Source organism: Lepisosteus platostomus, chromosome 5, assembly GCF_059453375.1.
Source record: "Lepisosteus platostomus isolate fLepPlt1 chromosome 5, fLepPlt1.hap1, whole genome shotgun sequence".
Classification (NCBI taxonomy): domain Eukaryota; kingdom Metazoa; phylum Chordata; class Actinopteri; order Semionotiformes; family Lepisosteidae; genus Lepisosteus; species Lepisosteus platostomus.
In genome coordinates this window covers 50,104,263-50,129,318 of record NC_142615.1, presented here as the reverse complement: position 1 = coordinate 50,129,318, position 25,056 = coordinate 50,104,263, and the positions used below count along the sequence as shown (strand labels likewise).

The following is a 25,056-nucleotide window of genomic DNA, read 5'->3' as shown; positions in this document are numbered from 1 at the left end:
GCCATTAAGGCACAGGGAGAAGCAGCGTTTCTGTCAGTCTAGCATTTCACAACCCTACCAGCACCTTCACACAGGAGAGAGACCTTTCAGCTGTAGTCATTGTGGGAAGAGTTTTAGTCAGTCAAGTAACTTAATAGCCCACCTGCGCATTCACACAGGAGAGAAACCATTCAGCTGCAGTCAGTGTGGGAAGAGTTTTAGTCAATCAAGTAACTTAAAAACCCACCAGCGCATTCACGCAGAAGAGAGACCATTCAGCTGCAGTCAGTGTGGGAAGAGCTTTATTCGGTCAGGTGACTTAAAAACCCACCAACGCATTCACACAGGAGAGAGACCGTTCAGCTGCAGTTAGTGTGGGAAGAGTTTTAGTCGGTCAAGTAACTTGATAGTCCACCAGCACATTCACACAGGAGAGAAACCATTCAGCTGCAGTCAGTGTGGGAAGGGTTTTATTCAGATAAGCGCCTTAGAATCACACCAGCACATTCACACAGGAGAGAGACCATTCAGCTGCAGTCAGTGTTGGAAGAGTTTTAGTCGGTCAAGTAGCTTAAAAACCCACCAGCGCATTCACACAGGAGAGAGACCGTTCAGCTGCAGTCAGTGTGGGAAGAGTTTTAGTCAGTCAAGTAGCTTAATAGCCCACCAGCGCATTCACACAGGAGAGAGACCATTCAGCTGCAGTCAGTGTGGGAAGGGTTTTATTCAGATAAGCAACTTACAATCACACCAGCACATTCACACAGGAGAGAGACCTTTCAGCTGTAGTCAGTGTGGGAGGAGTTTTAGTTGCTCAAGTGACTTAAAAACCCACCAGCGCATTCACTCAGGAGAAAGACCGTTGTAGTGGCAAGGTTTATTAAAATACAGGAATTAAGTTTGCTGCTCCCTTGCCAGTCTCTCTCTCCCTCATCTCAAGTGGTGCTTGATACAGAGAGGCCATTCCATTTGGTTCACATTTAAGGTGTTTTTCTAGCTGATAGAGTGTTCTGATAAGGAACAACTCCCAAATTTGAGTCCCATCAGCCACCCTAATGAATGGTCATCTCTGGTGCAGATTCCAAAGGAGAGTCTCATCCCAAGTGGTTTACAACACCAAGGTCACGAGACACCAATAACTGTAGGGTTTTGTGCATTTCCTGGGACAATTGTTTATTGTAGCAGTAAGTCACAAAATGATTCTCAAATGCCCATGGATCTTTCAACCAATGAGCGACCGTAGTTCCTCCAGGTAAACCTCCAGCTCCTCCTGGACATCTTCAGACTCAGCTCAGACAGTCACGTAACGGCCAGTTTGTCCCAGTGCCAGGACTTTTCCTTGTTCTAAGAGTTGAGAACGGAGGTTGCCAGCGTGTAACCAAAGGATCCACCTGAGGTTAGCCCAGGAGCATGCCTCGTGAACCCACTGTGAACGCTCACCTGATCAACGAGTGAACTACTTTTGGAACTGTGGACAGCTGAATATCAGTATTCAGGACTCGCGCTACATCGGGAACAAACCGGTCTTCTTCCTGTCTAAAGAGTGTGACTTGCTCAGATCTGCAGTCACTTTTCTGTGTGCAAACTGCTAGTTTCAGCCAACACTAACTAGCCGGTCTTCAGAGAGCATCAGCAGCGCACCGCAGCAGAAATCTCTCCCTCCTTCTCCTTCTCTCACGTCAAACCAGCACTGCCTCAATGCCAGTTGATATCAATTTAATTCCTATGAGTTATGTACTTGGTTTAGAGTATTTAGTGTAGAAGTTGTAACCAAGTTCATTTACGAAATGGTCTAAATGAATGATATACTGAATGTATGTCCCTCTTAGTATTTGTAACTCTTCGTGATTGAATGTATACCTTTTGTATTCTGCTAACCCTCACTATAAGATCTGTTATGTTCAAATGCACATTTTATGCATTAATAAATGTATTCTCTTGTATTAGTATCCGAGTGTGTGTGTTGCTGAGTATCCCGCTGGGACGGTCTTCTAATAGCCATCAAAGAATCATTTTCTGACTTAATGCTACAATTAATAATTGTGCCTGTAAATGCACAAACACCTACATTTACTGGAGCCTCGTGAGAGGATGCCTATAAGCTCCTCCAGTCAGGACAGGAGCCTCTACTGTATACAGAGAGGGGTGGGAGGGGGGAACAAGCTGATACCCTGGCTTCTCTCCAGACACAGCTGGATGAACTCCTCCAGTTGGGATATGTGGCTCTACTGTACACAGAGGGGGGAACAAGCCGATACCCAGGCTTCTCTCCAGACACACCTGGATGAGCTCCTCCAGTCAGGACAGGAGGATCTACTCTACACAGAGAGAGGTGAAAGGGGGGAACAAACTTCCCAGCCCTGTTGTTGAAATTGATACCCTGGTTTCTCTCCAGACACAGCTGGATGAGCTTCTCAAGTCAGGACAGGAGGATCTACTGTACACAGAGAGGGGTGGAAGGGGGGAACAAGCTGATACCCTGGCTTCTCTCCAGACACAGCTGGATGAGCTCCTCCAGTCACGACAAGAGGCTCTACTGTATACATAGAGGGGTGGGAGGGGGGAACAAGCTCCCCAGGTCCGTTGTTGAAGCCGATACCCTGGTTTCTCTCCAGACACTGCTCGATGAGCTCCTCCAGTCAGGACAGGTGGCTCTACTGTACACAGAGAGGGGTGGGAGAGGGTAAAAAGCTGATACCCTGGCTTCCCAGTGGGCAGTGATTCGTCAAATATACGTATATATCACAGCGATAATATAGCTATGCATATATATATACATTGGCGCGATGTATAATCAATGTTGAATTGCAACCGTAAAATTGACGACATTAATAAATGCATATATATAACGTCAAAAACACATCTAACACAGTGCCAAAGGCTTTTTATACATTGTTTGTGCTGCATCTAGGAGTATACGGCAATCTGCATAGTGTACGAAGTAAATTATTTTCGCAGTAATTAATTTATTTACACAGCTTTGCATACAAGGGTTTTGTGGAGGGGTCTTGCCCCTTGCCTGAAAAAAAAAATGTTTGAGTGCCTATAGATTTTCTATTTTTATTTTCTTAAGAAAAGTTGATACCATTTCCTGGACACCCCGTCCCCCAACAGAGCCGGTGCCCAGGGAAAAATCTGTAGGGGGGCGTCTGAAATTCTGAGGGGGGGTGATATTTTGGTTGAAACTGAGCTGTATGGTGCAGCTACCCAAATGAAATCTCGCAGCTATGCCATTTATTAGTGCTTCATGATAGAAGATAACGACTAGCGATCTGGTATTTTCCATGAAGTTCAATTTCACATTTTTTGTCACTCTCGCAGTTTGGATTGCCTGGAGCGCAAGTTAAGTTAAGTAAATCCTTTTGCCCAAAACTGAAAGGGCGACACTCCTCCCTCCCCCCGTGACTCCAGGCCTGTCCCCATCTTATTCCATAATGTCATTATATATAACACCTTACAACAGTGACCGATCCTTACAAACTGCATGCGTTAAAATTGCACATCAGGGGGGCACATAAACGCGATGTATTATCAATGTTAAATTTCAACCATAATATCGACAACATTAATAAACGCATACGTTGAGAAAATATCTAACCCAGCATATTTTCTGGTTATATACCACAATGCATTGCTAGTATTCGTTGGTCACCATTTTGGAGACGTTTTTCAATCGTAGAAGATTGAAGTATTTATCCGCAAATATCTCAACAATCCTCTTTTGACGAGTAAGTATAAATAATAATAATACTATCTGAATACATACAGATCTTACTTAATATTATTTTGATTAAAATAGTACGTGAATAAGCAAAAAATGGCACATAAAAATAGTGCGAATGGGGAAGATGACACAAAATCGTTTTGCTGTTTCTTACATTGTTACATTGGGTCTGTTTCCTTTTCTTTCCAGCATGAAATAGCAAATTGTTACAAAAGCACCAGCTAATGTCCAATAGTGTTTTTTTTTTTCAAATTACATTTAAAGGCTTCACACACTTTTTAATGAAACAAAAGTGTCCTGAAACTCCCTAACTTTCAGGTTTGTTTCATTCTCTGATGTAGCTGTCTCTAAAGTCAGACATGATGTTTAGCAGATGTGAACTGTGCCTTCTCTTTTGTGTTCAAGGGTATTCGCTGCGTGAGCTCCTCACTGTGTGTCCTGAACAGCTCTATTTTGTTTAGATTATCTATGTGGTGTACAGATAGAACTCAACTGCATGGTGAGAATTCCGGGTTCAGTACCAGCAGAACCTGAAAAACGTATAGCTGACCTAGTGATTTGAACATACAGCCTTCTGATCTGGAGTCAGACACGCTACCGTTGCACCAGGTCACACCAAGCAGCTACTTTTAATCCCCCAAAGGAGAAAAAACAGCGTCGCGATTTTTAAAATTTTTTATTTCATTCTCTCCTGTGAGGAGCACCGCTCTTCTGAAGAGAGTCTCTTTTTCCCAGAACACATTTTATTCTTCCTGCACAGCTCTTGTGTAGGTGTTGTTCTCAATAACAGATCCAGAAACATTGACCCCATGGTGCATCAGTAGCACGGCTGTCTCTAAATCCAGACTAAGTTTTCAAAGTATATCGGAGTCAATTGATACTGATCAGGTTCTGCTGCTGCTGAGCCCGCAGCCTTCACCGAAAGGTCCAATTCCCCAAGTCTGCTGACCTTACGATGTCCATCCCTTCTCGTCAAAACTCGTATTTTCACAGGGTACCCTTCAGAAATCGCAGTACAGAATGAAAAAACTCCAGTAGATCTCAGCCGCAGTTGGTGAGTTTCCTTTAAAAACAAATTAATCTCCCGAAATTTTACGGAGTGTATCACTTTCACTGAGACCGAGAAGTGTTAAGCTGTATAATGAGTCTTGTGGCTCGGTTGTTAACCAAAAGGGTGGTGGGTTGAGCCCTCCCAGGGACGCTATGAGCCTTTTAATGATCACACCCTCCTCACTTCATTTCTCCACCAGTCTTGTACCACAATCAAATACAGAGCCCGTAGGGGGCAGTAGGCTTGTATATATAGCTCACTGTGTATATAATGAAGAAGCAGAGATTAGTTTCTCATCTGCATGTTGCAGAGCCTTATGCAACTCGTACCAACAGCTAGGGTTTGATCCCTGCATGGGCTATTAGTTGAAAAACCATTGTAAATGACATGTAACAGATTTATCCAGCGTTCTTTTATGTTTCACACTAAATTGAGATCTTGAAACCAAAATAATTAGAAATATGGAACACAACCGTTGTTCCCCAAGAAGGAAAGCTATTTTACACTGATGTCACTCCTTTTTATTTAACCCAGATTGTGAAGACAACTCCACCCTATCAAAGGAAAATGTTACACAAAAGTTGGAAAGCACACTCTGAACCTATCTGTATATTTGATTTCCGTGATCTGTTCAAGGCTGCTTAGTGCTTCGCAAGGAAATCATTTCAGGGAAGAAACTCAGTTTAGTGAACTACTTTTGTGTTTTCACTCATTGAATTTGATCTTTGTACTCTCTTTGCATTCTCAGCAATAATATTTCAAAGTTACAGTTCGGATTTATTGGAAAACTTCACAAGCATTATGAGGTTAGGACTGTAAAATAGTTTTTTAATATCTTGGTATATTTACCTTCATTTTAATATAGACATAACCATAAATGTTGTTAAGCATATTGTACTTTTGTCGTACTTTTTAAAACATTTTAGCTGACGACGCACGGTGACTATTATATGATACATGCAAGACATCTGAAAACGAAGATGTAATTACAATAAAATTAACAATTAACAGAAAACCACAATTTGTATATTATTCCTCGATATCGATGATCAGTTGAATGATTTGAAGAAACTATCAAAGAAACAGCAGCAATAGCAGATGATTTTGGTTTTGAACCCAACTTTACACCACAATAATCCATTTGTCCTCGAAAAAAGAAAAGACAGGCATGTTTTGAGTCTCATAATTATCCTCTTCTAGATCCAAAAGAAACGTATAAATTGATTGCTTCGTTAGTATTTTGGATTTTCTTACGAAGATCACACGAAGTATTGCCAGGATCTATATTTAGCGTTTGGTAGCGATAACACTGCTGATATTGATTGAGTAAAAATCTATGATGTATTGACAGCTTTATCTGAAGCGAGAAGTCCTCGAACGCCGCTTATGAAGTGTTGGGACTCATACCAAGAAATACTTTTTGTTTTCCCACCCAAAATGCTGCTATTGCATTACACATTATATTGTAACGCTTACGGCCGACAGGCACTGTGTAAGAGCCGGCGTACCAGAGCAGGTGACGTCACCGCCCTTCCCTGTGATAGTAGGACCACAGCTACTGGGCTGTACCGAGATCTCTCTTTGGCTCACTGGGCTGGGTTGCTGCAGAGAGACGTGGGAGTCGTGGGTTCGAGCCCCCGATGGTGGGGGGCCGACCTAATGCGGCAAGGGCGCCCGCTTGCGCCCCCGTTGTGTTACATTATGAACATTACCAGTTGTGGTAGCTTCTGGGTGCGATTTTCCAAAATTGAAACTAATTACAAAATTATTTAAGATGAGCCATGTCCAAAAATTTTAAATCATGACTAATATTAATATCAACTGAAATTACTACAGAAAAAAAGATTTAACCGAAACATTTATAAGGCTATGCAAGCCTAAAAAGTAGAACAATTAATTTCATATAACTTTTATTTTTTTAGAAATGGTGCTCACACACCTGAAGACACTAACGTTTCTCTCCGCTAGAGTATGTGAATAATAGTTTAACCCAAAATGTTTCTAATTGTGATTTTGTTAAAATGCAATAAATCGTCTATCAGCAGTAAGAAATTATTAAGAAAGTAAGAAATTGTTTTATTTCATAAACTGTAAGACGTGAAGATAGTTTACAGTTTGCATCTTTCGCTTTGTCTTTTAACTTAAGCGTACAGGATCGAAGCCTGTGTGCGGACGGTTGTGCTTCTTGAATCTCTTGTAATCATCAAAAGACGTTGTTTAGTCTTTCAGTTTTTTCTCGAGTTGTACCATGGATGTTTTATATGATCCATACTTTTCATGCTCTTTTGAATTTTCCTTCACTTATGGAAAAAGTTCAAGGTCTTGTTGTCGCTGTGCTCCACATCTAGACGAGAGCACCTGTAACAGTACGATGCAGCTTTCAGTTTAGTGCGGAGTGCAGAAGGAGGACTCGCTCGCTGAATGATCTCTCAAGAAATCCCGGGTGAGATTCAACAGGTGGCTTCTGCAACAGCCACGACAAGTCTGAAGACTTTCTCTGAATTTCCTGAATATACTGTAACGTTAAATTAGTTCAAATAATTTGGTAGTTAACATAACTAAATGCTTTGGAGGTATATTTACAGCAGAGCAAGACTTCAGGCACTTCGAGTATGCATGAAATTAATTGTGTAAACCTGGATCTATATGAACAAGAGTTCTCTTGTTCATAATATATTTTTATATTTGTTAATTGAATATATCAATTGAGTATATCTGTTATATTTTTTAATGGGATAGGACTGTACACTGGTGGTTCCCAGTGGAAAAAAGGGTTATTGAGCCATTGGACATTCAGAGATTATATGTTGTGTGGGCGAATGTAACCGTGTGCGAAAGTAACAAAAAAATCCTCTTAGATGATCAAAGAATAAGTTGGGTGGGTGGATGTAACTGTGCTCTAACAATCCTCTTAGATGAAGCCCTACAGATGCAGCCCCTGAAAGTGTATTCGACTTACCTGTATAGTACTGCTGACACAAATGTAGCCTCTACATCAGACAGAAAAGGCAATGTGTTCGCTTAATCGTGTGAAGGATCTCCTTGTGAATCTGTCTCATTCATCAATGGAAATAGAAGCCATTAGAATACGATACATGTTCACCTTCAACCCCGCAGCTGCCGGACGTGCTTGTTTTAGGACTATTTGCGATGAGTATCGCATTAGTAGGTATGTGTCCTTAAAAATGTAAGGGACATTCAGTTATATACAGACGGTACAGAGACAAAGTAATAATCCTATTTTAACGTGTCCTGCATTTTAACTTACTGAACAGATAAATCGAAATGTTCTTATTCAGAGCCCCTGCAATTCATGCAAATTAGAACCACAACAATACTCCTGAGTCCTGAGCACCACACTGAGCACACGTTCAACTGGGCTCTGACTTTGTTCAGCACGACTTCTTGTTGCAGTTGAGCTCAGAGCTGGAGATGATCTCCATATTCTACCGCACTAACTAGTCCTAAACGTAGAACACAGTACACACTTTCTTTAAAACAATTTAAAATATTACACAAAGGCTGTAAAGCACACTCTGAATCGATCCGAATATTTGATTTCCACGATCCGTTTAGGCAACAACAGGCAGCGTGGAGCTTCTCCAGCAAAGCATTTCTCAGTTTTGTGAACTACTGGTGTTTTTAACAAACTGATTTGCATAGCTTGTCAGCATGGCTGAGTAGTGTAAAGCGCCAGACTCAAGGGCTCCTGCCTTTCCATTGCTTGGGTGTTCTGGTCTCTGAATAGAGGTGTGGGTTCAAATCCCACTCCTGACAGCTGCTCCCTTTTCCCGTCTTCTTCTGCTCGCTGACAACAACCGGAAGAGGAAAACTGAGAAACCGGTTTGCGGGCACATGATGGGCAGGGAAATGCTTCGTGAATACTTACACGTTATTAGCAGAAAGTCAAATAGGCTTCGATTTCTGCCTTAAGAACTGTTTCGGGTGCCTGTAATCGAGTAAAGATTTACGGCCAAGGTATGCATTGAAAGGTGAAAGACCGAAAATATAAATCCAGAAGAAGATTTATTAAAACATTGTTTTCCTTGCGGTTTCTCCTGTATTTAATTAAATGTGGCATTGTGAAATCAACCTGTAGCCATACGGAATGCAGAGTGACAGCAGAAGGAACAGAGAAGATTATATAAGAAGATCATATAAGTCTCACAGTCTTATAAATTTACAATTAGATGAATTATTGTAACAGTTATACCGTTAATTTAAATAATCAGACTACCTATGGAACTGAGAGCAGTCTGGAAATAAAACCAGGAAACACATTTTAACCTCCAGGATCAGGTTCCTGATCCTCCTGGCTTCTATACTCTGATGATTCGTTTAAAACATTTAAAAGCACGTATTACAGGGACTTGTGCTATTTCTCTACTGCTCCACACGGGTACGCCTTGTAACACATTAATCTGTGAAGTAAACAATTTTTTTCCTGTTTAATGAATTTCAGTCCTTGGTTTGTCGCTCTCCTTTTACAACTGTTATGATTCGCTTCTTTTCACAGCCCGGTGTGTTCTTTTTTGGGGGGGATGTTATATCTGTAAGAAAAGCCGCCCGGGCTCCGGACAGGAGTCTCCTCCAGCGGAGATGCACTCTGCTCTGTCAGAAAGAGCACTGTGACGTCATAGACACCAGCCTGAGCGCCTGGATCAGAGAGCGAGGGCACGCACAGAGGAGAGTTATTGATCACTTATCCATCGAAAACCAATTAATTCAACTGAAGAACCGTAGAATAAACGATTAACTTCACCGATTGGTGAGTACTGATTCTTTTTCCGTTTTTGACCCTGTTTTAAATACCTAGAAAACAGTCAATAAAGACTGTATCCATCAATTACCATAGTGCGTTTAGTGTAGAAAAAAAATAGGTAACTGTATCCTAGAGCTAAAAAATTATATTCCAAGTTGATAAATGTATGTAACAGTTTACATGTATTTTTTCCTGTGTTTATAAATCAAAGAGCGATGTGACGTCATGGGTAGCAACAAATACTAATACTAGTGTATTCATATTAATATTAATGAGAGTACAACTGGTTGTTTTAATGCTAGTGTTCATGTGAGTATTAATGATGATAGCGCTACTGATAGTTTTAGTTTTAATGTTCATATTCATGTTAATATCAATCATAATTATACTGTTACTGTTATTAACAGTAGTAGTAGTAGTAGTAGTGTTAGTTTTAATAATAGCATTACTGTTATTACTGTTATTATAAGTAGTTTGTGTCAGTGTTAGTGATAATGATAGTGTATGTCTTAGTGATAGTGTTACTGTTGTAATATGAGTGGTATTTGTGTTAACGTTAGTTATCGTGTATTTGTAGATACTGGATGGTATAGCTCTCGGTATAGCCCTCGGTATAGGGATAGCCCTCCTGCACATCAAACAGTCCGAGTGACTGTTAGTGTCAGTTAGTGTTGTCTGACCATTGACAAAGTACAGCTATTTTTTAGGGCGCAAGTTAAGTAAGCAAAAGTGTTCAAAAATCCTTTTGCCCTGTTCTGAGGGCCTGTCCCCATCCTATTCCATAATGTAATTATATATAATATAATACCTTACAACAGTGACCATTTCCTTACTAACTGAATGCGTTAAAGTTGTACATTAGCACATAGCAGGGGGCTCATTGCCACAATGTATTATTAATGTTAAATTACAACCGTAATATTGACAACATTAATAAACGCATATATTATTGAAATTGAAAACATATCTAACACAGCATCTTTTCCAGTTATATACCAAAATGCATTGCTGATATTCGTTGGTCGCCATTTTGGTTAAATACTGTCATGTTTTTCAACTAAGGAGAAATCTGCAAAAATCTCAGCAATCCTCTTTTCACGAGTAAGTATAAATAATAATACTATTTTAATGCATCATGTCTAACTTAATATTACTTTGATGAAAAATAGTATGTTAATAAGCAATAAATGGCACATAAAAATAGTGTGAAGGTGAAGATCACACAAAATCAACTACAAATGTGGGAATTTTAAATTTTTAAGATTATAAATTACATGTAGCACATTAGCAACACTACAGTAATGCTAATATAACAATAGTGTAAGAAAATCCTGACCTAATTCCTTTCAAATGCTGATACAAAATGTGAATGATTTCAGAAGTGGGTATTGAGTCTCCTATAGAGATCAGAGATGAATTGAGGCATGTGGGAAGGTGTACAGAACAGGTGGACTCCCAATTCCACATCAAGAGGCTGAGCACAATGGAAGAGTTCTGTACACACAAGCGAGTCTATGCTGCTGGTATGATATTATATTCTCTCTGTGGTGTAGAAAATATTTACTACTAGTATTCTTGGTTACAGATAGGTCATAATATGACAGCCTACATCTGATTAATAGGATCCATCTCTGGCATACTTTCTTATTTTGTGTTTATAATGTATAATCTTGCTTATCTTTTAATGCCAAAATAAAGTGTTTTACAAAAAGCTCTATGTTCTAAAAAGTTACTACAACTTTTGAACTTTGAAATATGGTCACTTTGTATTCTAGGACTGAGCAAATACTGCAAAAAAGTGTAGTTAATATGTGAAAATGTGCAATGGGTATGTCTGATTAGTTTATTAGTGAAGATCTAGTAGTAAAAATAACTTCTAATATTATTTCTAATATAATATTATTTCCAGATAAACCAACTTTGGAGAGTAGGCAGCAGTGATGTCAGAGTGTGTTCACAGTGTTGTCAAGGTATTGATTATTGATTTTTTAAATGTTTTTACCTTACATTTTTACTTTGATCAAGTTTAAATATCCACAAAATTTAGCTTAAAGATACCTTGTTAACCACTGAATTTGCAAGGTGTAAAACAGCAAGTGTCTATTTAAATATAAGGATTACAGTAGTACATTCGATCCTAAATATTTGAGTGAATAAACGTTGAGTGGAAACTCACTTGAGAAATGTCTAAGCTCAGTGAGAATTCAGTTTTCAGACTTATGACAAATGAACTGATGATGGAATTCAACTTCGCTGGCACAAACCGGAAAGATCAACGGCAAAAGAGGGGCCTGGGAGACACAAATCTTTATAGAGCAATTAAAGGTACTCTTATTCAATGTTGTACTTTCAAACTTTGGGTACTCTTTAATTAGGACAGACTATTGCTCAATTACTATGATGCAAGTTAAATTTAATGTATTGATTACGCTTTGAGTTTAGTAAACCTTAATGGTTCTTTTTTGAGATTATATTCAAGAAGATATTAATCATCATTTATTTGAGAACTAATATTATAAAATTTTCTCTTAGCTGCGGTGCTGAAGTCCCATCCAACAGCACCAGAAAAAGAAATAAAGGAGCACACAATGCGTATGCAAGGCAGGGGGGCTGGAAGTCTGGACACTGAAAATGATAAGTTCCTGGTTCTAACTGTTAGGACAATTAGATGGTGTTGTAAATAGTGGACAGTAAAAATCGCCTTAACTTCACATTGTAATAATATTTCCCTGGAAGTATAGAAGTTGTACATTTTAAAACTTATATTTGAATCAAAATGTTGTTTTGATTTAGATATTAGCGTGTTCATGTAATTAGTTTGTGTTTGTAAATATATTGCCATGTTACTAGAATTTGTAGCTGAAGTTTACTAGTTGTGTTTTTTTTATGATTTTTGATGATTAGCCATATGTTGATTACAATATTGTACAGATGCAGCCATTCAAAGTGCGCGGTACAGACATGTACCGGAGGTAATTGGCTACGGCGTCGTGCATCGTGACGCGCGATGACGCAATATACCGCGGTACATGTTTGGATGACCAACAGGGGCACTCGTGGTCCGTTGGTCTGTCGTAGAAAGACTTACTGTAAACGTCTTTACTGTGCCCGTTGTAGATATTGAATTTTACCACTGAAGGGAAATCTTAGTAGCTGAGCATAAAAAGAATAGGAGCATACTGTAACGCGTGTGAAGGCCATAAACGATATTAATTTTGGAACATAAACATACAGTATATAGCTGGTCTTGGTACTTTAAAGAAAAAAATACACACCAGTATTCCATTTCTCCCTAAACATTGTAAGCTTCGAAGTCTTTAACGTGATACCGGAGTCAACAAGCATACTTTTAGAATTTGATTAAAAGGGAATATAATATGGAATCGCGTATCTCAAGAATTTAATAACGGTATGATTATATCCGTGTACTGCGACAGGGCTGTGTAGGGCTGTTTCGCCTGCCTGTTCATGCGAGCTGTCTTGTAGCCTACTGGTCTAGGTGACTACCAACTGGCAGGTTGTGTGTTTGAATCCAGCTGGTGCTGGACTTTTCATTTTTATTTATTTATTTTTTAATCGCGTAACATAAACATATTACTGTATGCAAACTGTACTGTATACAGTATGTATATGTATATTTAATGTCTTAACTGTGCCCGTTTAATTGAATTTAAAAAAATTATTTAACACGAACATTAAGCTGTTTACATCTTCCGCCTGAGAACAGTCACCCGTTGCTACCCAACGCAGAAACACAGCCACTAACTAGCAAAGAGAGGACATTAGCTACCCAAAATGATAAAGAAATAAATGATTATTTTGTTTATTTCTTTTGCACATTTATTTGAACATTTCCATCGATTGTACAAGCACTTGGAAACTGTCCAATCCCTAGTTCATCAGGCATTTTACCGGTCTGGTGCCGGTCTTTGTCTTCCAGGATATAATGCCAGCGAACTCTTGTTTTTATGTCCACTATAACAGACAATCTCCTTTGCTTTTAACTGAGCGTTTAATAATTTCCTAAAATGAAAATGATTTACTTTATTTCCCTCACGGGATCAATAAAAGTATCTATCATCTGTCTAAACTATGGGACAGAATTCTGGGGTCTCCCCATACCAGAGATTATGGTAGGGCTTCAGAATGGTGTTTGGCTGACACCATCTGACACCCCTGTGATTGGAGAAAAAAGACGTGCTGGTTTGCTAAACATACTGTACAAGGAAGAGGATTTCTTTCTATTCAAAACGTGTATTTTAAAAGTTTAAGAAGTAAAAACCTTACAGCGTACACAGATTTCTAAACTGATCAGGATCGTTATCTTTGTCTTATGCATAATAATGTTCACCGCTCTGTCCAGCAAATTAATAATAAACTTTATTTTATATAGCGTTTTAAACGAATAAGTAATTAGATTCCTCATAAACCTAATCACTTGCTTTTTCTTTTTATTTAGGCTCAGATTTCAACTATAGATCGTATTATTAATAACCATAATAACAACCAACCAACAAAAACAACCATATAAACATAATACCAACCAAAAACATAGATAACGACCACAAAACAAAATCAAATAATCAAACCATTTTACTCTCGCAAAGTCCTCCAATTATCATAATCCCGCCCCTTATGCAAAACAAAACCTTCCTCCCATCCCAGTTTATTCTGTTGATCATAAACAAAATCCACCTCAATTTTCAACATAAAGCATTACACAAAATCAATACCTCAACACTCCATACTCAACAACGATAATTCACAAACAGCCAGAACATGTAACTACACATTCCCAAACAGACCTAATTTCCATAGCCCCGCCCCTTATGCAAAACCAACATCCCTCCCCTGTTCTCTCTCTCTCCTGGCGGTTGTAATTGTTTTTATTTTCAAATAAATTTTAGCAAAGTCATGTATTTTAAAAATGTTAAGATTTGTATATTTATGTCTTTATTTAGTGGTTTCATTAGTGACAAAGGCTAAACTTTCTTGGAAAAATGTCTTTTATGTAAACCATGTTTGCTATTAATTCATTCAGGGCTAAAATATGTTCATTGTCTTCTAATGAAAGAAGGGTTCCTTTCGCCGTAGTTGGGAGCCTAGCCTTTAACTAGTAAGTACTGTAATTACTGGGTTTTTGAAGGGGGGGGGAGGTGTCTTTCGCTGGAAATCTCGCCTCCTACTTTGAAAATACCCGTGAAACCGGTTCAATTCGTCACAGCCAGCACTCCTGCAGAGAGGGGGGTTGTACTTGCAGTGTATACAGTACACGCGTTATGCTCTTCGTTAATGTCTGTGAAGTTTTATTTAATCTCTGAGCCATACTGATTCTTCTGGAAGCCAGTTTCCGCCAGGGAGTAAAAAAAAAAAACACACTATGATATTCTCTCCAATGCAGTGCAGTTAAAAACATACCTCTGATGCTGTTCCTAAATGAATATCGTTTATGACCATCAGAAGCTTCATGCTCCTTTTCTTTTTTCCAGTGGATTGAACAGGGAGAGGCATTTCATGATGTACTTTTCACTGATGAAACAACAGTGGCTCTGGAACAGTTTTCAACCAAGTCGTTTTATAAAAAGGGGAGATATGTACACGTTACTGAAGCTAAAAGTTTAGCCTTTGTCACTAATGTAACCACTAAATAAAGACATATAGAAATCCCTACGTTACAGACTGTATATGGCTGGTATTGGTAGTTTAAAGAAAAAATACACACCAGTATTCCACTTTCTCCCTAAACATTTTAAGCATCAGAGTCTTACATGTGGTTATTTCGGAAACGTTTGTACGTGCTCCTTCTGACCATGTTACTGTTTACTGTTACTGACCATATTAAGTTTAAGTGCCTGTGGGCACTTTTCCTGTCCGTGGGGGGTGGACCGTCTTTCATTAGAAGGTTAGTCTGTTCTACTCTGAGAATGTAGAGGGGGTGGAAAGTGCCCGCGGTCATTTAATTAGTATTAAAATTCACACTGATTCCCTTGCGAAGATACGGACATAGGAATATTCGTGCGTGGTCAAAAAATGGCATAAAAACGACAAAGTGAAGGCTGTGAAAACATTCACAATGTACTTTATACACAAAGCAAATATACCCCCCCCCCCCTCTCTCAATTCAATTCAAGCTGCTTTATTAGCATGACAGATGGGTACAATCAGTGTTGGGTATTTACTTTGCTTTGAGATGCCACTTTTGAAGGTGATATATAAAATCAAGGCTTTAACTTGCTTTAACTCCGCAAGTCTGAGTTCTTGTGTCTGTCCTATCCGACCCGAAAGTATTACAATATGTATCTTTATAGCAGGTGGTGTACAGCTTTTTAGTATAGATTACACTTTTCTAAAATGTATTTAAAAAATAAAAACGATTACAATCTAATCTTTCCACGTTTGATCTCAAAATAAATCTAAACGGGGAGAAAGCTATGCTGAAAATTTATTAAGATACTTAGAAGACAAAGATATCAATTTATGTTGCATTTGTCTGATTGTGAATCAAAAAACACATATATTTAAACCCGCATTTGCGATTTAAATCAAAACGTAATTTAAATCAATATAAATGTTTATATTGTAACGCCTAGGTGACTATTCATTGTTAATAAAATGACTTAAATTCGATCATGTTGTGATATTTAGAAATATAAATTTGTTTGGTGCGAGTGAGGTTTTATTTAATCTGTGACTCAGTGATAGCCTGGCATGGTGAGGTGCGCTGGCAGCTATGTGGTGTTACGCAGTGGTGGCCTGACACGGTGAGGTGCCCTGGCAGCTGTATGATGCAGTGGTGGCCTGGCACGGTGAGGTGCGCTTGCAGCTATGTGACGCAGTGGTGGCCTGGCACGGTGAGGTGCGCTGACAGCTGTGTGGTGTGGCGCAGTTGTGGCCTGGCACGGTGAAGTGCGCTGGCAACTGTGTGATGCAGTGGTGGCCGGGCACGGTGAGGTGCGCTGGCAGGTGGGTGATGCAGTGGTGGCCTGGCACCGTGAGGTGCGCTGGCAGCTGTGTGGTGTAACGCAGTGGTGGCCTGGCACGGTGAAGTGCGCTGGCAGCTGTGTGGTGTGACGCAGTGGTGGCCTGGCACGGTGAGTTGCGCTGGCATATAATGAATATATTCATTTGCATCCAACACACAGTTCAACGCTAGCAACTACACAAAATCTAAAATATGAGCTCTACTTGCCACTTACAATACCAACAGTACCAGCTAACTTCAGTAGTGACATTTTCATGGATTTTTTTAAACAATAAAATTTACAACATCAGACTTCAGACACAATTAAACACGCCTCAAAAAAGTCTGGTACAAACATTTTCAGCATGGTGAAACATGGTGAACATTTCCACCACTGCGTCACACCACACAGCTGCCAGCGCACCTCACCGTGCCAGGCCACCACTGCATCACATAGCTGCCAGCGCACCTCACCGTGCCAGGCCACCACTGCATCACACAGATGCCAGCGCACCTCACCGTGCCAGGCCACCACTGCGTCACAACACACAGCTGCCAGTGCAGCTCTACATACCCGACCACCACTGCATCACACAGCTGCCAGCGCACCTCACCGTGCCAGGCCACCACTGCGTCACATAGCTGCAAGTGCACCTCACCGTGCCAGGCCACCACTGCATCATACAGCTGCCAGGGCACCTCACCGTGTCAGGCCACCACTGCGTCACACATATTTCAGCGCCATATATTTCATGGATATTATGGAATATAATGGATGGATATCTTAGTTATCTTTCTAATTCACAGGTTTGCATGCATAATTTAATTTTGAAAGCCACTGAGACATCAGGTACTACTGTTGTATTTATGAAAAAGAAACAAAACAAAAAACATACTAACAACTGTGCCATCCTACTCCTTAGTTAATACATTTTATTATTCATAAACAGTTAACATTGTTAGCAAAATATTTTGAATTATATTTAACCCTATTTTTTCTTTAGTTTTGTATTTAACTTATTATATGATAGTCAGACTTAATGTATATTTGAACAATGAAAATATATTTTTACAAGATTTTACATTAAGCACTTAAAATTAATATGGTAAATAATAGTAAACTTTAACATGCTTTAACAAGATCGGTTAAACTGCGAAGAAAATGCTTTCAGAGAAAATGTTTCAGGTGTGAAGAACATAGATCTCCAATGCAATTTCAACCAAACCTGTTCCCACACACCCTGCCCCCACTACCATTAGAATATACACAAACATTTTAGCGTTTCATTCTGAGCAGAAGACCCTCACACCTGAAGAGTGCTGGCTGTGACGAATTAAACCGGTTTTACAGGTTTCAATCACAGACCATGTGACATGAGAGTCAGGAAACTACAGTAACACCGTATTTGATAACGCTATAAAAACGCTATAAAATAATGTGACTTGGCACAGAACAAGTTTACAGCACAGTACAAAAATAAATGCTGACCATGACTTTAGAAGCATAATTTGCCTTACACTCAATTTAAACACAAGCTGTCTTTAGCCCTCTAAGCTGGTTCATACAGAAATGTAGAGATCCAGGCTCAGAACACACAGCTTCATTAGCGAATACATATGCAGGACAACTAGAGAAGACGTTTTACAGAGGATGGATTTTTAGAAACATCCCATCAGACATCCCATCATATTCACAACGTGAAATCTAGAAAATAATATTACGTAACCAAAATCCGCAATATGGAAACAGAACCTGTGTAATTGTTGATAGATGATGTACTCGTAACATTTTTTCAAGACGAACTACAACATTTAAAAAATGACTTGTATGTACTTGATATCTCTAATCAATCCACGGGTCCCAGCACAAAACGAAACTAAAACGCATACCGTTTCGCGCTCCTTATTCAAAAGTAATTCTAAAAGTATGCTTGTTGACTCCGGTATCACGTTAGTTAAAGACTTCGAAGCTTACAATGTTTAGGGAGAAATGGAATACTGGTGTGTATTTTTTTCTTTAAAGTACCGAGACCAACCATATACTGTATGTTTATGTTCCAAAATTAATATCGTTTATGGCCTTCACACGCGATACAGTTGTCACGGACGTCCGAAGGGACAAACCGTGGGGAGCAGGAGGGCAGAAAAAGACCCATATGCGTAGCGGCGAGACGGGAAAAAGGCCCGGGCTCATTAGTGCAAAGAGTTCAGGAATGCCGTATAGAAACCTATGCCCTCAGGGAGCGGACGTGGGGCGCCCTGGTGCTAGGCGGGTCTCAGGACATCCGAACCTCAATGCTGAGCGAGGACAGAGTGCAAGACCCGGAAATATATAGCCCAAGGGAAAGAGAAGGACAGGAAGGACAGCAGACCGGAAACTAGGGACAGGACAGAGAAGGAGCGCCCTCTGGCTGCAGAGGGCGTGACAACAGTATGCTCCTATTTTTTTATGCTCAGCTACTAAGATTTCCCTTCAGTGGTGAAATTAGATATGATAGGTGTCGCATTTTAAATCATTTTCGTAGTTAGAAATTATGAAACGCCCTGTTAAAAGCAAGGACGTTTTTATGCCCGTTGAAGTAAAACAAAATGCCTGACAAAGTATGGCTTGGACAGATTCCAAGTGCTTGTACAAATGTGCTAAAGAAATTATACTTTGAGTATACAGCTTGTCCAAAGTCATCCATTAATAATACTATTAGTAATATCTTCAGTAAAGGCTTTGATGCATAAATATTTCTGATAAAGGTAGGTTGTGTACTTTTGTCCAACTGAGCAATCTTGCTTTCATAAAATATACCAACATTTTAATGACTGATGATTAACATGCTGTAATACACAGTTCAAAATTAAAGGCTCAAATGCTGTACATGAGAGGTTAAGCTCCCCCTGGCGGTTTTACAAGGCGAAGCCGGATAGTTAGTCACGTGACACACGTGAACTGCGTGATACCCCGGTGGGCGTGTCGCGGTATGCAGCGAAATACCTCACCCATTTTGAATGGCTGCATCTGTACATAATGTACTATAATTTGAACTAGATATTTTTCAGGTGTGAATGATTGTATATTTTCAGGATACATTTCTAAACCAAATCATTGGCTTGATTTACTTGTTTCTATGCCTATAAAACCTATCTTTGATGTATAATAGATCTCTATCCATATGTGTATATGTGTATATAGTTCTCTATAGTTAATTGTATAATAGAACTCCAACCATATATGAAAAAAGAAAAGACAGGCATGTTTTATCATTATCCTCCTCTTCTTGATCCAAAAGAAACGTATACATTTGATTGCTTCTGTAGTATTTTGGATTTTCTTACGAAGATCTCACGAAGTATTGCCAGCATCTATATTTAGCGTGCGGTAGCGATAACACTGCTGATATTGATTGAGTAAAAATCTATGATGTATTGACAGCTTTATCTGAAGCGAAAAGTCCTCGAACGCCACTTATGAAGTGTTGGGATTCATACCAAGAAATACCCTTTGCTTTCCCACCCAAAATACTGCTATTGCATTACACAGTATATGAACATTAAGAGTTTTGGTAGCTTCTGGGTGCGATTTTCCAAAACTGAAACTAATTACAAAATTATTTAAGATGAACCATGTCCAAAAATTGTAAATCATGACTAATATTAATATCAACTGAAATTACTACAGAAAAAAAAGATTTAACCGAAATATTCATAAGGCTATGCAAGCCTAAAACGTACAACAATTAATTTCATATAACTTTTATTTTTTATTTTTTTTAGAAGTGGACTCACACACCTGAAGACGCTAACGTTTCTCTCCGTTAGAGTGTGTGAATAACAGTTTAACCCAAAATGTTTGTAATTGTGATTTTGTTAAAATGCATCTATCTATCTAATCGTCTATCAGCAGTAAGAAATTATTAAGAAATAAGAATTTTTTTATTTCATAAACTGTAAGACGTGAAGAGAGTTTACAGTTCGCATCCTTCACTTTGTCTTTTAACTTAAGCTTTCAGGATCCAAGCCCGTGTGCGGACGGTTGTGTTTCTTGAATCTCTTGTAATCATCAAAAGTCATTGTTTAGTCCTTCAGTTTTTTCTTGAGTTGTACCATGGATGTTTTATATGATCCATACTTTTCATGCTCTTTTGAATTTTCCTTCACTTATGGAAAAAGTTCAAGGTCTTCTTGTCGCTGTGCTCCACATCTAGACGAGAGCACCTGTAACAGTACAGGACACACAGTAAGGAGTTCGTGCAGCTTTCAGTTTAGTGCGGAGTCCAGAGGGAGGACTCGCTCGCTGAATGATCTCTCAAGAAATCCTGGGTGAGATTCAAGAGGTGGCTTCTTCAACAGCCATGACAAGTCTGAAGACTTTCTGCTGAATTTCCTGAATATGACGTTAAATTAGTTCAAATAATTTGGTAGTTAACACAACTAAATGCTTTGGAGGTATATTTAAAACAGCAGAGCAAGACTTCAAGCACTTCGAGTATGCATGAAATTAATTGTGTAAACCTGGATCTATATGAACAAGAGTTCTCTTGTTCATAATATCTTTGTATATTTGTTAATTGACTATATTGAGTATATCTGTTATATTTTTGAATGGGACGGGACTGTACACTGGTGGTTCCCAAGGGAAAACAGGGTTATTGAGCCATTGGACATTCAGAGATTATATGTTGTGTGGGCAAATGTAACCATGTGCGAAAGTAAAAAAATCCTCTTAGATGATCAAACAATAAGTTGGGTGGGTGAACACCTCTATGCTCTAACAATCCTCTTAGATGAAGCGCTACAGATGCAGCCACTGAAAGTGTATTCGACTTACCCGTATAGTACTCGTATAGACACAAATGTAGCCTCTACATCAGACAGAAAAGGTAATGTGTTCGCTTAATCGTGTGAAGGATCTCCTTGTGAATCTGTCTCATTCATCAATGGAAATAGAAGCCATTAGAATACGATACATGTTCACCTTCAACCGTGCAGCTGCCGGACGTGATTGTTTTGGGACTATTTGCAATGAGTATCGCATTAGTAGGTGTGTGTCCTTAAAATTGTAAGGGACATTCAGTTATATACAAACGGGACAGAGACAAAGTAGTAATCCTATTTTAACGTGTCCTGCATTTTAACTTACTGAACAGATAAATTGAAATGTTCTGATTCAGAGCCCCTGCAGTTCGTGCAAATTAGAACCACAACCAATACCCCTGAGTCCTGAGCACCACACTGAGCACACGTACAGCTGGGCTCTGACTTGTTCAGCACGACTTCTTGTTGCAGTTGAGCTCAGAGCTGGAGATTATCTCCATATTCTACCACACTAACTAGTCCTAAACGTTGAACACAGTACACACTTTTTAAAAAACAATTTAAAATATTACACAAAGGCTGTAAAGCACACTCTGAATCGATCCGAATATTTGATTTCCGCGATCCGTTTAGGCAACAAAAGGCAACGTGCCGCTTCTCCAGTAAAGCATTTCTCACTTTTGTGAACTTCTGGTGCTTTTAACACACCAACCTATGTACCTCGTCAGGATGGCCGAGTGGTCTAAGGCGCCAGACTCAAGGACTCCTGTCTTCTCATTGCTTGGCTGTTCTGGGGTTTCCCAAAAACGATGAATCTTAGAGACTAACGAGCAACTTCACGATGTACGTACAAGCTACTTTTTCGTGGGTTTCCCAAAACCCCTCTTAATCGATCATTTAACGAGCAAGTATAAAGTACTTCTTTGTTAACCCCTTTTGTGAAAAGGAATATGAAGTAAACATGACATAATTTAACAAACATTTAAGCGAAAGCGTATAGATAGGCACAAAATGGGACCCTTATTGTTTCTAAGAGAAAATAAAATAAATGACTGACATGCCGTAAAAGAAAACCAAGTTTAACTGTGTGAACAGTGTATGCGTCCTGCACGACGTCTTTGATTTAAAGCAATATTTTTTGTCACACTGCCATCGTTAGGAATCACAGTGTTTCAAGAGAAAATACTGTTGTTATTTAAAGTTGTTGGGTGTGTTGGAACTCCTTTTTGATTGGTCTTATTAACGTGACATCTGGAAAAATTAACTACTAAGCTTGGCACATGTCACTCAACAAATACAAGACCTATAATCAAATTTAAAAACAAGTAGGTCTAAGCTTTACCGTAAACAATCAAGACAGAACATAAAACGGCATTCGAACTTAAAGTATTGTATCGACCGCGGGTTTCGGTACGGAATGGAGCAGGCGTGGGACTCAGGGAATGGGGTTGAACAACACATTTAATAACTCAAATCGGGAAAGGTACACACACAGGGACAGGGGTTACAGCGCTGCACCTACGCTAACATACACACACACGAAGGGAAGAGACTGTATCTTAGCCTCCGTCCCACTATATACAGTCCGGTAGTCCCCAGGTGCCGTTCTCAGCCCGCCCTGCGTGGCGCTACATTGTAATGTTACATGTTTTACGTTCTTTATGGAATTTAAATACAATTTAAACCCCATCAAAAGTAATAAAAGTGGGAGTATTATTAAAACATTTGACTTATGAATATGAAATTTACCCAAGATGACTAATAAATTCATAACTGTATAAATAAATGTTATTTTTTCGAATTTACTCTTACATAGTACAACAAAATATCAAAATCCTTAATATAAACACTTAGTAATCCATATTTCCAGAGAATTCCCATGACGTGAATTGAATGTGCTCTGTCTGGCGATCTCTGTCACTAAGGTTGGTGCAAGAGGTAGCCAGGTTTAAGAAGCACTTAGTGATTAACGAGTGGGTCGGGGAGCACGCATATTACGAAGGATTTAACGTTCTACTTTAGTTACGATAGGTTTTGGGAAACACTCGTAAATCAACGATCGATCTTAAGAGCGAGTTTACGATGTTCTTAGCGCTAAGATGCTTTTGGGAAACTCACCCCTGGTCTCTGAATAGAGGCGTGGGTTCAAATCTCACTCCTGACAGTCGCTCCCTTTTCCCTCTCTTGCATTTGTCCCATCTTGTTGTGCTTGCTAACAACGACAGGAAGAGGAAAACGGAGAAACCGGTTTGTGGGCACATGATGTGCAGGGAAATGCTTCGTGAACACTAACACGTTATTAACAGAAAATCAAATGGGCTTCGATTTCTGCCTTAAGAACTGTTTGGGGTGCCTGTAATCGAGTAAAGATTCACGGCAAGGTATGCATTCAAAGGAAAAAGACCGAAATATAAATCCAGAAGAAGATTTCATAAAACATATTGTTGTCCTTGCGGTTTCTCCTGTATTTAATTAAATGGCATTGTGAAATCAACCTGTAGCCCTACGGAATGCAGAGTGACAACGACAGGAGCAGAGAGGATTATATCAGAGCTCGAACAGGGAGTTCGAAAATATAGGCAGATCGATTTATAGAACATTTGATTTAAACTTTCCTATCTGCTCGGCCTTAGTGAAGTATTTGTAGCTGTATTTCATCTTCTGTCTATTTCTATACTTTACAGTAGATAGTGTTTAGCCAGAGACGAGAGATACAAATGCTATACCCCCACAGCAGCTGCCGATTCCGATAACCTTAACTAAAGCAGAAAGATCAGTTTCTGCTCGAGACAGACGTTTTCTGAACTGTAAATCTCCAACACGGACTGGAAACGCTTTGTGTCCGGACTCAGTGGTTATATAAGAAAAGACTCAGAGAGCTGCAGGCGCGGCTCATTGCTCTGCGCTCCCCGTGAGGAATGCGCGCGTCCTCCCTCCCCAGTGGGCAAAAGACGTATAATATACGTCTATTAAACGCATACCTTAGACGTCTAAATGTGGTCTACAATTCGTCTAGAATGAAATTCTAATATACGTCTAAAGTTATACGTCAATTATACGTCTATGTTTAGACGTTCATTATACATACATGGTTGGAGTTCTATTATACGGATAAATTTAGAGGACTATTATACATATATGGTTGGAGTTCCGGATAACTTTAGAGGTCTATTATACGGAAAACTTTAGAGGACTATTATATGTATATGGTTAGAGGTCTATTATACGTATATGGTTAGAGGTCTATTATACGTATAACTTTAGAGGTCTATTATACGTATATGGTTAGAGGTCTATTATACGGATAACTTTAGACGTCTATTATACGTATATGGTTAGAGGTCTATTATACGGATAACATTAGAGGTCTATTATACGTATATGGGTAGAGGTCTATTATACATCAAAGATAGGTTTTATATGTGTAGAAACAAGTAAACCAAGCCAATGATTAGGTTTAGAAATTTATTCTGAAAATACACATTCACACCTGAAACATATGTATTTCAAATTATACATTGTATACAATCAATCAACAATCAACATATGGGCAATAATCATAAAAAACACAACTAGTCTTAAACTTCAGCTACAAATTCTGGCAACATGGCAATATACAGTATAGTAATGACAAACACAAAACTAATAACATTAACACACTAACTCAAAACCACATTTTGATTCAAATATACATTTTAAAATGTACAACTTCTATATTTCCAAGAAAAAAAAATATTAACACGATTTTTGTCCACTATTTGCAAACCCTGTCT

The 25,056-nt window shown here is 39.1% G+C and overlaps 1 protein-coding gene across 1 annotated transcript in view; it reads left to right on the top strand.

Annotated features, from left to right (window-relative positions):
- LOC148668498 (uncharacterized) overlaps nt 1-25,056 on the top strand; it is a 127,230-nt gene that overhangs the window by 5,706 nt on the left and 96,468 nt on the right. The window lies entirely within an intron of this gene.